Source organism: Hordeum vulgare, chromosome 2H (genome assembly GCF_904849725.1).
Source record: "Hordeum vulgare subsp. vulgare chromosome 2H, MorexV3_pseudomolecules_assembly, whole genome shotgun sequence".
NCBI classification, from domain to species: domain Eukaryota; kingdom Viridiplantae; phylum Streptophyta; class Magnoliopsida; order Poales; family Poaceae; genus Hordeum; species Hordeum vulgare.
Window position 1 is genome coordinate 215,176,586 of NC_058519.1, and position 13,971 is coordinate 215,190,556.

General features: G+C 48.1%; 1 pseudogene; it reads left to right on the forward strand.

The window, feature by feature from the left end:
* The first annotated feature begins 2,104 nt into the window (after nt 1-2,104).
* On the forward strand, nt 2,105-13,754 carry LOC123426173 (annotated as a pseudogene).
* The last annotated feature ends 217 nt before the right edge of the window (nt 13,755-13,971 follow it).

Here is a 13,971-nt window from a genome sequence, read left to right on the forward strand (position 1 = left end):
AAGTTGTTGCCCCTTGAAACCAATGCCTTTGTGGTTCGGACCATGCACCCACTTCAGAAGCCCCTTCACGAGGTTCTCCCCTTTGTGCTTGGTCTTCCTCTTTTCTTGCTTTAGTGCTCTACATTGGCAGGGCCCAGCCCCCGTGCATACCACAACCGTTGTTGGAAAGCGAGGCCGCAACGCATGTACAAAGCCAGGGGTGAGGGGCTCTGGGATCTAGGGAGGGCTCCCGAGGTGTGATGCTCGGGAATACCCACTCGATGCACAAGCGGGCTTCATGAGGGGAAGCATTAGCGATGGCGTGGCTGCTCCGGGGGGTTCTCACGCTTAGCCCTTTGCGACTAATAGAATGTCGCTCGCCAGTCGTTCCTTTTGCGACACCTCGCTAACTTGCACTTGGGAGTCACATGAGGAGACCGGACATCAAGGGCCTTAGTGGGGTGACGTGCGCGGGAGGAGGCCAGCGAGCCTGAGCCCGTTGCCTTGGGTTTTAGCGCAGCTGGGACTATCGCAAGCAGAGGGAACACGTCTAGCCCTCGCTCGTGTGAAGCCTGAGGGGAACTGGTGGGCGCATGTTGCGGTAGAAGGCTAGCAGCTATCGTGTCGGGCACAAGCATCCTGAGGTTAGTATGACGTGCACCACACCCTGAGTTGGCTATCCTCCAACATAGAGCATGGGACACAATATTTACCCAGGTTCGGGCCCTCTTGAGGAGGTAAAACCCTAGGTCCTACTAGATTATATTGATGTGCATGATGATTATAGAGTCTACCTCGAGATCGTGTACACTAAAACCCTAGGTGGAATAATACGCCTACATGGATGAGGACCTCGAGTTTATATAGTCACCGGGAGGGCCTAGGGTTACATGCAACCGACCAAGTCCACTTTTACTTGGTCACCACGCCAGTCTTCGGGGTTCTCCTCCTTGATTACGAGACGATCGCACAACCCGGCGCATCACACGCACAATCCATCAGACCGACCTCTTCGTAGTAAGCCAACTACCTGAGGACCCCTTAATTCCGGACTCCCTCAGTAGCCCCCGAACTAGCCTTCAATGCTGATGTGTAGAGTCTTCGGATGATTACGCCCAAAGTGTTCGGCTTGCAAGGTGAATTCCTTAGTCTCCTCCAAACAAGAACTAATGGTCTTGGTCTTCGGCAGGCTCACAATTACCGAAGCGTCATGGGGCCCACGACTTTTAATTGTGCACAAAGATTAACAATATTTCTTGATTCTCATGTGCTTTTGTAGAGGAAGACACCTCTAGGAATCCTTGATGGAACTGCTCCTTATAACAAGCGGAGGTGGCACCTTTTATAAATAGATCAAAATCCGTCTCGAGGCCCCCATCGCATCTCCGCCTCACCAAGAAACCCTAGAGTTCTTAACACCCCCTCTTCGCACCTCCTCGGTCCCCTTCGAGGAGACTCGGCCAGTCGCTATGTCTCCTTCCTCCAACTACGTGACCTCAAAATGCAGGGATATCTACCCCAATCAGATCTCGCACCCACTCGCGCCGGTCTGACCTCCATTGATGGAAAGGCCTTTGCACAGGATTTCCCTTCCCCGCACGGGGGAGACCGGGTTTGCCTTGTTCCCTTCCTGATGCGAGGGGTGAGATTACCCATTCATCCCTTGTTAAGGGGTTTATTGGAATTTTATGGGCTGCAGCTCGACAACCTCACTCCTGGTTCCATCCTCCATATCTCAGGCTTTGTTGCCTTATGCGAGATGTTCGTGGGTTATGAACCCCACTTTGATCTGTGGAGAAGCTATTTCTGCGTCGTTCCTCGAACTAGAGGGACAACAATCAGGGAAGTGGGCGGAGCTGAAGTATGGTGTATAGCCACCACTTGATACACAATTGGGACACTGGAGAAGGAACTCAACGAGTGGCCCTCGGAGTGGTTTAATATCGAGGACGTTCCCCTATTCGATCCAATTAGGAGGGGCCTTGCCGAATACTCAACAGATCCTCTAAAAAAGCACTATAGCTGGAGGCTGAAGAGTCTCTACTGAGAGGAGAGTTCTGAAGTAAAACAACTATCTGCTAATGCCAAGGTGCTTACTCATTGTGGGCCAACCATAATTGATATGATGGCCGCAGTGATCACCAGGTGCGTCCAGCCGCTCCAACAATGCACGCACCCCCTATGGTGCTACAACGGACAACAATTCCACTCGATCCAGAAGGCTAGGACCGAAAGACCAGGAAGCCTTAGTGGCCATCCTAGTCGATCTCTTTAAAGGGGAAATAGTAGGTTCTAACCTCCCCTTCACCAAGGATGGCTATTTGGCATACAACCCTGTAGAATACGTAAGTGTGATAATGTTCAAAGTTTTGGGCGTTCACGCCCTTTATTGTTTGATTTATAACGTCTACCCCTTCCTTGCTACCTTGGAAGCACTGGATCAAGACGGTGAAATGTTCCGCACCTCAGCCTGAGGACTATACCTGCAACGACGATCCCCGGTTTCATGATGACCCATAGCTTTAGATTGCTTTCGAGGATAGGGTGTTTTACCAGGATGGAGTTGACGAGTAGAGGGTAGCGCTTGTGGCCGACAACTCTAGTCCCCTTTCCTCTTTGGGGATTAAGATAAAAACGAAGGCCCAATGAGGGGCTGCGCCTAGGGGTCCTCGGAGCGCTCACCGGACTACTCCCCGCACAAGATCTGCCACGGCTGTGTCGAACGAGGACAGAATTCCCGAACAAAGGGTGGTGGCAGAAAACCCATTCGCTGCTCCACCCACAAAAAGGTATATGAACTGACTTATATTCCTTATGAAGATATCTGTCCTTCCATACTTTCATGACCCCTAACCGACCAATGTAGGAGACGTGCACAACCTACCCCTCCTGAGGACGGTGTCGAGGTATTAGGTAGTCAACCGAACCTCGGCGCATCGATGGGCGCCGGAGTACTGAACACGGGCCCGATCCCCGAGTGTTCGATGGACTCTCGGTAACGAACTTTGAATATGAGAGTGCTATGCATCATCGACAGCGAAAGGAGGCTCTACGTCATCCTTTATTTTCAAAACAAGAGTTTAATGCTCTAAATTCGGCCGATGCGTACCTTGGAGCCACGCGAGCCGGCCTTAAAGATATGACACCCTGTTTTCACCTCACTTTGTCTCTGCTATCCCTTACATTTGCAATGAGTGCCTTGATTGTCAATGTTGTATGAATGCTTGTGAGTAGATCCCTAAGATCGGTTTTTACAAAATAATATTTTCCACAAAACCCCCTTTTGATTATTTTGGTAAATCAAAACCTTGCTTTAGGGTTGCAGTACAAGTCCATGAATTTAAGGTAGTGCCTCCACCCAAAGATTGTATTTTGATTCCAATATTGATATAACTCTTCAAAACCATGAAATGATTATTTTTAAATTCATTTTACTATTTTATTTATATGATCTTTTGTAAAGCCAGAAATGGTATTTCTGTTGGGAAAATTATTTTTCCATGTTAGAAAAAGTCTGGGAAAACTTGTGATTACCCACAGGACATATATTTTCCATACATAAGAGTTTCAACCCCTAGCCCTGTTCAAAATAATTGAGCAAACCTTTGAAAACCAGTTCTGCCTGTTTTGATCTTTTGGAATATTTCCAAAGGAGATATTCTCAATAATTCCCAGAAAATTTTAGCATGTGCCACATGCTATATTTTGTGATCATGCCAAGTTTCACCTCCATCCAAGGTGATTTGATTCACCAAATAAATCAGAAACCCTCTCTATCCAAAATCAAGTTGGACCAACTCTACATTGCAAAGTTTGTCCATTGGGTCTCAAACTTTGCAGGAGTGCTCAATACCCCAAATAAGGAGATCAAGCCAGGATTTGGATTTGTGGGGATTGATTTTCTCACATCTTCTCACAAGAATGCAGATCTCCCAATTTTTGGGTATTTTCAAGTTTGCATTGTCAAACTTGTCCAATGGAGCTATAATTTGGTGAAGTCTCCTAATTATGACTACAACCAAATTATGTTAACTTTCAATGCATTTGGAGAAGGTTAACTTCCCCAAACTTGCATCAAACACTTTCTGCCAGAATTGTAAAGCATCAGCTAGGAACCACCACACTCACTCCCTTCCTTCCAAACTCTTGTCGCAAATGGATTGTGTCCCTCCCAAACTGCAGATAAGATATCCAGCATTGGTTCAAAGAGAGGGGGACAATAACTTCATTTTAGCTCCTAAACCAAGGCTAGCAGAACTACTTTAACTCCCTCCCCTTGGCCAGCTTGATTATTTTCGGTTCCTAGCAACCAAGGGGCATCTACCCCTTCTCCCAGACACACCAGACGTGAACAAGACACGCCAGAGTGCGCCAGCAGACCGTGGCATGCTAAAACTACTCTCTAGACACACTACGGGGCGCACCCGAGCCCCAGGGGACCAGTTCAGGCAGTTTCTCGCCTCCACCCGTTGCCCCTCTTTGACCACACCAACGACCGCATCCAAGGCAGCATCGGGCCCCTCTTCTTCTCTTCTCCTCTGCCCATGGCGACACGTGCCCGCGCGCAGCCGAAGCGGCCAGAAGGACCCCGCTACCTCGACGCGCCAAGGAGAAGCCCTCGCTCCTAAAGATGCCGCACAGTCCTAAACCCCGTCCACAAACCACGGTTTCACGCTCAAGCCCTCTCTCCCTCTCCTACAACGATGGCAAAGCCACCGGCGCATCGCGAGTCAGTGGCTCGTCGCCCACCTATAAATAGGCTACCCTCGAATCCTCCAGCACCTCAAGCCTCTCCCTCCTACCTCCAATCGACCACCCCAGTGCCCTGTTTGAGCTAAGAGAGCCCCGGTATCAAGATCGACCAAGGCGCCACCGCGTTTGGGCTCCGTCGATCTCGGGCTACAAGCACGCTCCCGAGCTCATTCCTCCTTCCCCGTGACCGCAGAGACATCATGAGCCTTTTCCACCACATCCCCGTGCTTCTCCCTGCTTGTATCCCCGATTCCAACACCTTCCTGAAGTGTCTCCGCCGTGTCTCCATTATCACCGGCAACTCAGGCCACCTCCGTCGGATCCCTTCGACCGACATCAGGTAGGCGGAGGAGCCACGAGTCCGTTCCTTTACTCACCTAACCTCGAGAGCCCCGGAGTTGCCGCCGGCGAGCTCTCCCTCCTATCTGTCGAGAGGTAGAAGACGACACTAACAGGGGGACCCCACCTATCGGCAGCCGTCTCGTCTCTCTCTATTTCCCCGTAGTCGCTGGCCATAGGGCGCTGCACGTTAGGTTTAAACCTAATGGCGCGCGCACCTGGGCTGGATGGTTGGCTGGCTAGTTGGCTAGCTGGGCGGGCCCAGCCACTAGACGAGCCCGGCTAGTGAGCTGGACTTTCCCTTTTTATTTTCAATCCTGGTTTTAAAATAAATCTACTGGATTAATTAATTATCCAAACTTAAATATCTTTTCACCACAATTCTTGTAAAATTGTGTAGTATTTAATAGTGCTATTTGCAGAATTTTTATAAAAACTTTTAGGCACAAGTTATTTAAAAATCTAGTTTAAGTATTTTAAACTCCTGTTAAAGATACTTTTAAAATACTTTTTCATTCTAGAACCAGAAACAAATATTTTTATAACTAATAAGAAGATTTTATAGAATAGGGTAACTTTTTTTATGTGAGTTTGTACTCTGTTTTGGTTGTGGTCCTTATTATTATTATTATTACTATTACAATGATAGATCACGCGCTTGACAAAGGACTAGGACCCGAAGACCTCGAAGACCCCGGATACCTAGCCGATCAAGGCAAGCAGCCCTTTGACCATGTGTGAGAAAATGTTTTATGCATGACATGTTGATTACTTTATTCCGATGCATATAGTTATGATTAATCAGTACACCCCGGTATGGTGCTATTGATGGCTCCTCTGAAGCACTTGCATTTTAGCATGACCTTACCATCTATGAGGGTCATGCAGATAAAGTTGACAAGTAGTTAGTAGTGCTACGCATAGAATGAGCATATGCATGGTGACGGTAACACAGAGGTGATATCAAAGGTTTTACGAAAACCCCATCGGGTGCCACTAATGCCCGAGGGTGAAGGTGTTGAGCTGGATGAACACTTGAAAAAGAAGTGGTGTACCGAAAAGGCTTTGTGTGAATGGCTTCGGAAACAGGATTAGATTTAAGAATTGCTAACCATCCCAACCTTACATGCTCGACCACGATACCCTTTTATGGGACGGGGCTTTGTTGATTACTCCGGTTGAGCTAGCAAAGAGCCCACATTACTAGTGGCAGGAGTGATATGGTCACTTTCGTGATGGGGTCGTGCCAGGTAGGACGACTATGTCATTTTTACATGTTCGGGGCACACCGTTGGTCCCTACATGGATGATACGGTCTAGAGTTGTGTCACACCCTGTTTTTCACCCCAAGTTTTCTGTGTTGCAAAAATCAGAGCTTGTTAAAACTTTTTCAAATAATGTTGTGAGTGCAATGTCAGCCCTTGTTTGAGTGTATGCTTGCTTGTTTGATGACTCAAACCCATGAAAAACTTATTATTTTGCTCTCTTCAAAACCCCTTTTTCCCTTATATCAAGATCACCTTCATCATGTTGGGATACACTACTAGCTCATGAAGCCAAGTGGCACATCCAACCAAAGTTGGTGATCTGATCCAAATATTATTTTCATTCATTAAAAACATTAATTGGTGATTTAAAATATTATTTTCCTATTTTATATCTATGTCTATTTCTAAGGCCAGTAATGATATTTCCACAAGGAAAACTACTTTCCTGTCTTAGAAAAATCTGAGTAAATTCATGGAAGCTCAGAAGGACATATATTTTCCATATATAAGATTTTCAACCCTATTTTATATTAATATTATTTGAGTAAAACCCTGAAAACCATTTTTGTCTGTTTTAGCTTTTTGAGATGTTTCCAAAGGAAATTATCTCAGTAAATTCCCATAAAATTACAGGAGCCCTCCCAAACCATATTAGGTGCTCACCTAAAATCTCACCTTGATCCAAGGTGAGGAAGTGCACTTATAGAGCCCAAAACCCTCTGTGTCGAGAGAAGAGTTGGAACAACTTTGCATTGCAAAGTTTCTCCAATGGAGCTGAAACTTTGCAGAGGTGTTTAACACCCCAAATGAGGACTCCACACCAAAGATGGGATTTGTGAGGCTCTGTTTGGCCACACTTCCTTTGTAAATTATAGTACTGGTCATTTTGAGACATTTTCAAGTTTGCAAAGCCAAACTTGTTCAATGGAGCTCAGATTTGGTGGAACCCCATGTTTTTACCCCAAGATCAAACCTGTTAAGGTTCATTTACAGTGGTGGGGTGGAAGCACCCCAAGTCACTGTCGAACACCTAATGACAGGAAGGTAAAAACCTTCCTAGCCATTGTTTTACCCAATGTCAAGGCCCCAAACTTGGTGGGTTAGAGCACCAGAACACCCTGAACACCCAGTCAATCAGCCCCTCCCCAACTCCAAGCACAAGTGACAAGAACTCCAATTTGAGCTGCAGGGCAGCACTGGCAACACTAGTGTTCCTTGCTCCCTTGACCAACTCGAGCTCCCACTGAACTACAACGGCTAGGCACACTCCCAGCAACACTCAGGACATGGAGGACACGTCCGAAGTGGCCCAGAGCGAGCCAGCATGCCAAAACTGCGCTCTGGGCGCGCTGCAGAGAGCCACCCGCAAGGGGCCGACGCTCTGGCCGGTCCCAGCCTCCCCAGTTATGTCCAAGCGCTCCCCCGACAACCATTCAGTGCAAAGCTACCCCAGGAACCCTCTCCCCCTCGCGCAAGAGCTCAGGCGACGCGTGCTCGTGCGCGCCCGACGCGGCCGAGCATGCACGGTCGCTGCTGCTCGTCCCCACTCACTTTCCCTCTGCGGCTGTTGCACCAGGAGGCCCTAAACCACGTCCCGAACCAGTGGTTTCGCGGCCAGCACCTCACTGTGGTTGCACGCGTGCCACGGTGAGTCACCGGCGCGCCCGAGTCGGGTCACCGTCGTTGGCCTATAAATAGGTCCCCCCGGCACTCCAGCACCCTCCAAGCAGCTTCAGCACAACCAGTAGACACTCCCTAGCCGCCCAATCGAGCTCGCAGAGCCCCGGTGCTCGAGATCGACCGAGGCCCCTCCGCCTCGAAGCTCCGGTCGATCTCCGGCTACACGTCGGCTCCTGCGCTGCCCGAGCTCTCATTACACTCCCCTTGACACCAGGAACGTTTCCCCTAACTCTCCTGAGCGAATCCATACCCCTAGCCCCTAGTTCAACACCAACCCGAAACCCTTCCGCCACGAGCACCTCGTCGTCGGCGACCCAGACCACCTCCGGTGACGTCCCGACCACGTGCAGGTAGGCGGAGGCACGAGGAACCCGTTCCCGTTCCTTGCTAGGCCTGAGGACAACGGCAGCCTCGTCGGCGTCCATCTCCACCTCTCTGGCTGGAGGTAGGAGAAGGACCCGACAGGTGGAGCCCACCTGTCGGTGTCCTAGGGCAGCCAGCGCGCGCAGCCGCTGACGCTGACCCCACGGGCCCGCAGGTCAGGTTTGAACCTGGCCCGCGCGCGCCTGGTGGCCAGGCCTGCTGGCTGGGCCGACTGGATCTGTTTCCCCTGGCCTTTTTCTTTTGTTTCAATCCAGCAAACTAAACGATTTTTATAAAAAGATTTAGCCAATAGAAAAATATAATTCTTCCACCAGTAATTTTCTAAAAATGAGTAGTATTTGATTCTGTAATAGTTGACATTTATCAAAAACAAAAATTATTTTAGTATAATAAAATGATATTAAAAAGCACTTGTTTGCTTCTGTTTGCTTTTAAATAAATATGCTTAGCTAATAAAACAATGGGAAACATTTTTCAAAATAATATCCTGAATTTATTCAAGCCTTGCAACATTTTTAAAAGCACTTTGTGATCTGTTTTAGTGAGAGCTAGTATTTATTTATTCCTTTCTTGACGGTAGAGTTACCGAGTGACGGAGGATCCGGAGCGGAAGACCTCGAAGACCCCGGATACCTAGCTGACCAAGGCAAGCAACCCTTTTGCCATGACTTAAGTAAATAAAATGATGCATGCTAGTATAGCAAGTATTTTCCCGTTGCATGTGATCACAGTGCCGGTTCATCATTATGGTGATGGTACCGGAGGCTTCTTTGAAGCACTTGCATGTTGTTAATGATATTTACATGGCTCCTCGGAGCACAAACATGATGAGCTGACCCTACCATCTACAAGGATCATGCTACTGTCATGTTGCCTAGTAAAGTAGAATCACTGCATTGAACTTGACCCTACCCCGTGAGGGTCATGATATTATCATGTTGACAAGTAATGTTAAGGCGTATTATCTCAAGCATAATGTTGAGTTAAATAAAGAGTTTATGAAAACCCCGTCGGGTGCCACTAATGCCCGAGGGTGATGATGAGTTGGTGATCACTTTTGGTGAAGTGATGCACCGGTGATTTTGGTGTGAGTATGGTTTCGGAAATGGATTAGATTTATGATGTGTCGACCGTCCCAACCTTACCAGTACGACCACGATACCCCTTTATGGGACGGGGCTTTGTTGATTACTCTGGTCGGTGCTAGCAAAGAGCCACATTACTAGTGCCGGGAGTGATCGGTGTGACTCTCGTGATGGGGTTGTGCCAGGTAGGACGACTATGCCATTATTATGAGTTCCAGGCACACCGTTGGTCCTTGCATGGTTTTTATAGTCCAGAGTCGGAGCTCGTAAGACGTACAACATGTGGGCTGGGTACCAATCAAGTGGATCTCTTTGTCTAGTATTGTCAGGGGAAAGATGATGATCGGGTACTTACCTCGGGTATATGTGATATACCGCGAGTCGTGGATGACACGGAAGTATTCCGTTTCTCGTGGGTCCAACGTACTACCTCTGCAGAGTGTAAACTATTCGAATAGCCGTGTCCACGATCAAGGAAAGTTGGGTGGTGCTGCTTAAACTACGTCCTGAGTTTCCGCATAAACCAAGTGTGTGTGTGTGGTGTTAAAAAGGTGTTGTTATAATCATGATAATCACAATAATATGATCAAGTTAGGTGACTTGACATATAGGGTAAACCCGGATGGTTTAGCCCTCATTAATATCTTGAGGATATGACAAGTCCGATGACTTGGCATATAGGGTGAACCCGATGTGTTCAACCCTTGACAGATATGTCAATATCTGTAACCTGTTCTTCAAAAGTTATTCTTTAACTTGTTGCACATACTTGATCATACCACCACATTGCATTCCACTAAAGATAACCGTTACTATTATTCCTTATCACATGCATATCATGGGCTATTTGCGAGTACATTCAAAGTACTCATTGGCTTGCCACTGGTTATGTTATTGACCAGACATGGAAGGACCGGAGTTTGGCGATGAGTACGCCGTCGGAGACGGACCTGCGATCTAGGACGCTTCCAAGTCAGAATGCCTGTCGGTGTAGGCTTGATGGCATGGGCACCACTTAGCCCTTACGAGTTTCCGCTACTCGATGTATCCGTTTAATTTGGCTTTAGGCCTTGCTCTTGAACCCGACCTTCTGGTCATTTGATGTAATAATTTGGTACTTGGATGTAAGACTCTATTATTCAGTATCTGTGTTCAGTGAACATTGATCCTTGGGGTCATTAGGCACGGCGAACTCGACTTGCTAGTCGGGGTCCCCACAAGTTGGTGCTTGTAAGACATACATCATGTCGGCTGGGTACCAATCGAGTGGACTCTTTGTGTAGTGTCATAAGGGGGAAAGGCAATGAGTGGGTACTTACCTCGGCTATGTATATACCGTGAGTCGTGGATGACACGGAAGTTTCCCGGATCTCGTGGGTACAACGTACAACCTATGCAGAGTGTCAAACTATTCGAATAGTCCTGTCCACGCTCAAGGACAGTTGGGTAATCCTGCTTGGACTACGTCCAGTCGTTTCCACTTAAACCAAGGGTGCATGTGCGTGAAAGTGTTACAAGGGAAAGTGATTACTCGGTCAAGTTTGGTGACTTGACATGGAGGATGAACTTGAGGTGTTCAGTCCTCGGGTTATTGATATTGATATATGTAACCTGTTCTTAGGGTTACTACCTACTTATTGATGCATGACTAAATACATGAACATGTTTATGCATTAATGAAACTTGTTTTCCGCAAATACTGCACTATTCTTCATATTACATTCAATTGCATAACCTGCATCATGGGCTGTTTGCGAGTACAATCAAAGTACTCATTGGCTTGCCACTGGTTATTTTATTGATCAGACATGGAGGAACCGGAATATGGAGAGGAATTCGTTGTTGGAGACGGACATGCGAACTAGGACGCTTCCCAGTAAGAATGTGTGTTGGTTAGGCTGATGGCATGGGTTCAAATTTACTACAAGGATTCCGCTAGTAGTTGAGTTGGTGTGATTGGCCTTCATGGCCCTAACTATGTAAGACTTGACCATAATGGTCCTTATTTGTATCAGACGTTAAATTATGTATGTAAGACTTTTGCTATTAGTATGTGTGTGTTAAGTGAGCATTGATATGTGGGATCACTTTGCACGTTCATTCGGCGATCTCGACTCGTAAGTCGGGGTCCCCACAGAGATGGTATCAGAGCCAGGTTGACTGTGGGAAGCCTTAGGTAGTATGGATGTTAGCCGGGACGGATAGCACATTAGGTCCTTACACTTGGGATCATATACACACGTACAACCTTTCTATAGCATTTACAACTTTCTCACCTCTCTCCTAAACCCTTGTAGATGGCCGTCGTACTAGAGACAATCCTGGAATCTGGCTTTCCCCTACTTCTGAGAGACAACTTGGAGAAGTGTCAAGTACGCCGAACACTTGTTTACCTCTACCACGAGCACTAGTTAAATGTCAGCACAAAGGAATATCATGTGGATGTGATTGTGAAGGCAAATGACTCTCCAACGAGTTGGTTGTTTGAAGGTCCACGGATGGAGACTCCGGTATTGGCAGTTGAAACGGCAGCACGAGAGGCACTTGTTCACATCCGCGACTTTCTCCCAGAGATGGCTAAATGAGCCGGCTACCCGTCATCGGCCTTTTGTTTAGGATGAGGCTGACGGGAGTTGGACGCTAAACCCATCCCCGGAAGGAGGAACGCCATTGAGGTTTCAGACCTACTTATGCCTCTGTGCCGGCAACCTAGTTCACAACCTGATCAAGGAATCAGTAACACATCGCCAAAAACTCCATCGTGTCCAAGAACTACTCCGCCAAGAAAAGATGAAGAAACCAAGATCAAGAAAGAAGGGGCACTCATGGGACAGCCTGCTGTCGCATAGAGAGGATGAATACCACCACACAAGGTCACACCCATTCGGAGTCGCCGCATGACCGCCGAGGAGTTTACACAGCTCTGCATCTCTTCTCCGACGAAGCGTCGTCGTGATGGACTTCTTCCTTCCCCCACACCCTTGATAGGAAGTGATGCCTGCACAGATGATGACGCGGAGGACGACCCCGAGGAGCCCGATTATGAGATCGAGCAATACGCTACTTAGTATGGACATCATAAGGCAAACTAGGAGTGCCCATGCAAAGTCGAGTCCGTGAAATCGTTTAGATGAAAGCATGTAATAGTGTGTGCTTTCTATTTGTGTCTCGATGCAAGCCGTGCTTTGCCTAGGCAACATGTAAGCGGCTACATCATTTATCTTAATTAATGTATTTGCCTAAGGGTTCTGCGATCCTTCTTGTTTGACACACTTGCACCAAACCCCCTTATGTAGACATGTTTCTCCCCTATGCTTTCCTCTTGACCATTTTGGGATATTGACCTGACTTCTCCAAATAGGATGGTGATTGTTACTCACACCAGTACCTTCGGCCCACCCAGCACTAGCGAATCCAGCGAGCAGCGAGGAGCCGGTGGGTCTTCACAAGATGGAGTTCACCAGGAGCAGCCGCAAGGAGAAATTACCCCGCCACCGCCTCCTCCGGAGAACCTAACTGTGGCACAATTCCTGCAGGCACTCCGAGAGGAACGCCAGGCCAACAATGCCGCTATCCAGCAGATAGCTCAGGCCTTAGTGAACAACCCGCCGCAGGGCGGAAATGGCAATGGTCGTTGCACTCTGTTAGAGTTCATGAGGACTACACCTCCAATATTCACTAAGACAACAGAGCCCCTGGATGTCGATGACTCGATCCGTACCATTGAAGACCTCCTCGTGCTGGTTAAGTGCACCGATGATCGTGAAAAGGTTCTCTATGCCTCTCACTGTCTTGGGGGCACTGCCAGGTCTTGGTGGGACGGGTTCCAGATCATGCAAGGCACGCAGGTTATCACTTGGGCGGTCTTCAAGGACAGGTTCAACTGGGAGTTCCGAGGAGTGAAGCAAGGCAGCAGCACAGTCAAGGACTACCTGCACACTACTTGCACAAGTTTAACCTCTTGTCGAGGTATGCACCTGATGTTGTCAGCACTGAAGCCGCCAAGGTGGAACGCTTCATGGAAGGGTTTCAGCAGTCGCTACAGTATCAGCTTGTTTTGTGTGATTGCCGGACCTTCTGTGATCTGTTGAAAAAGGCTCTCATTCTTGAAGACAAGCGCCATGCTATGGATGATACTCGCAAGCGCAAGCTGATGGGAAACGGTGGTTCCAGCAACCAGAAGGCTCTTCTGTGGCAGACAGCCCCGACAAGGCCTAACTATCAGCAGCAGCAGTACAAGACCCCTACACCTCGCCCAAGCTTTTAGCCTCAGCAGTATGCCAACCCCAAGCCGACGTTCAACCCGCACAACAGTAGTGGGGGAAAGCCCAACATCCCTGGGCAGGTCACTTGCTTTGGGTGTGGACAACCGAGACACAACTCTAGGCAATGCCCCAACAAGAAGCCGGATGTACTGCTCCCCAATGGGCCGAACCAAGGACAAGGTCATGGAGCACTGATAACCCACAAGTATAGGGGATCGC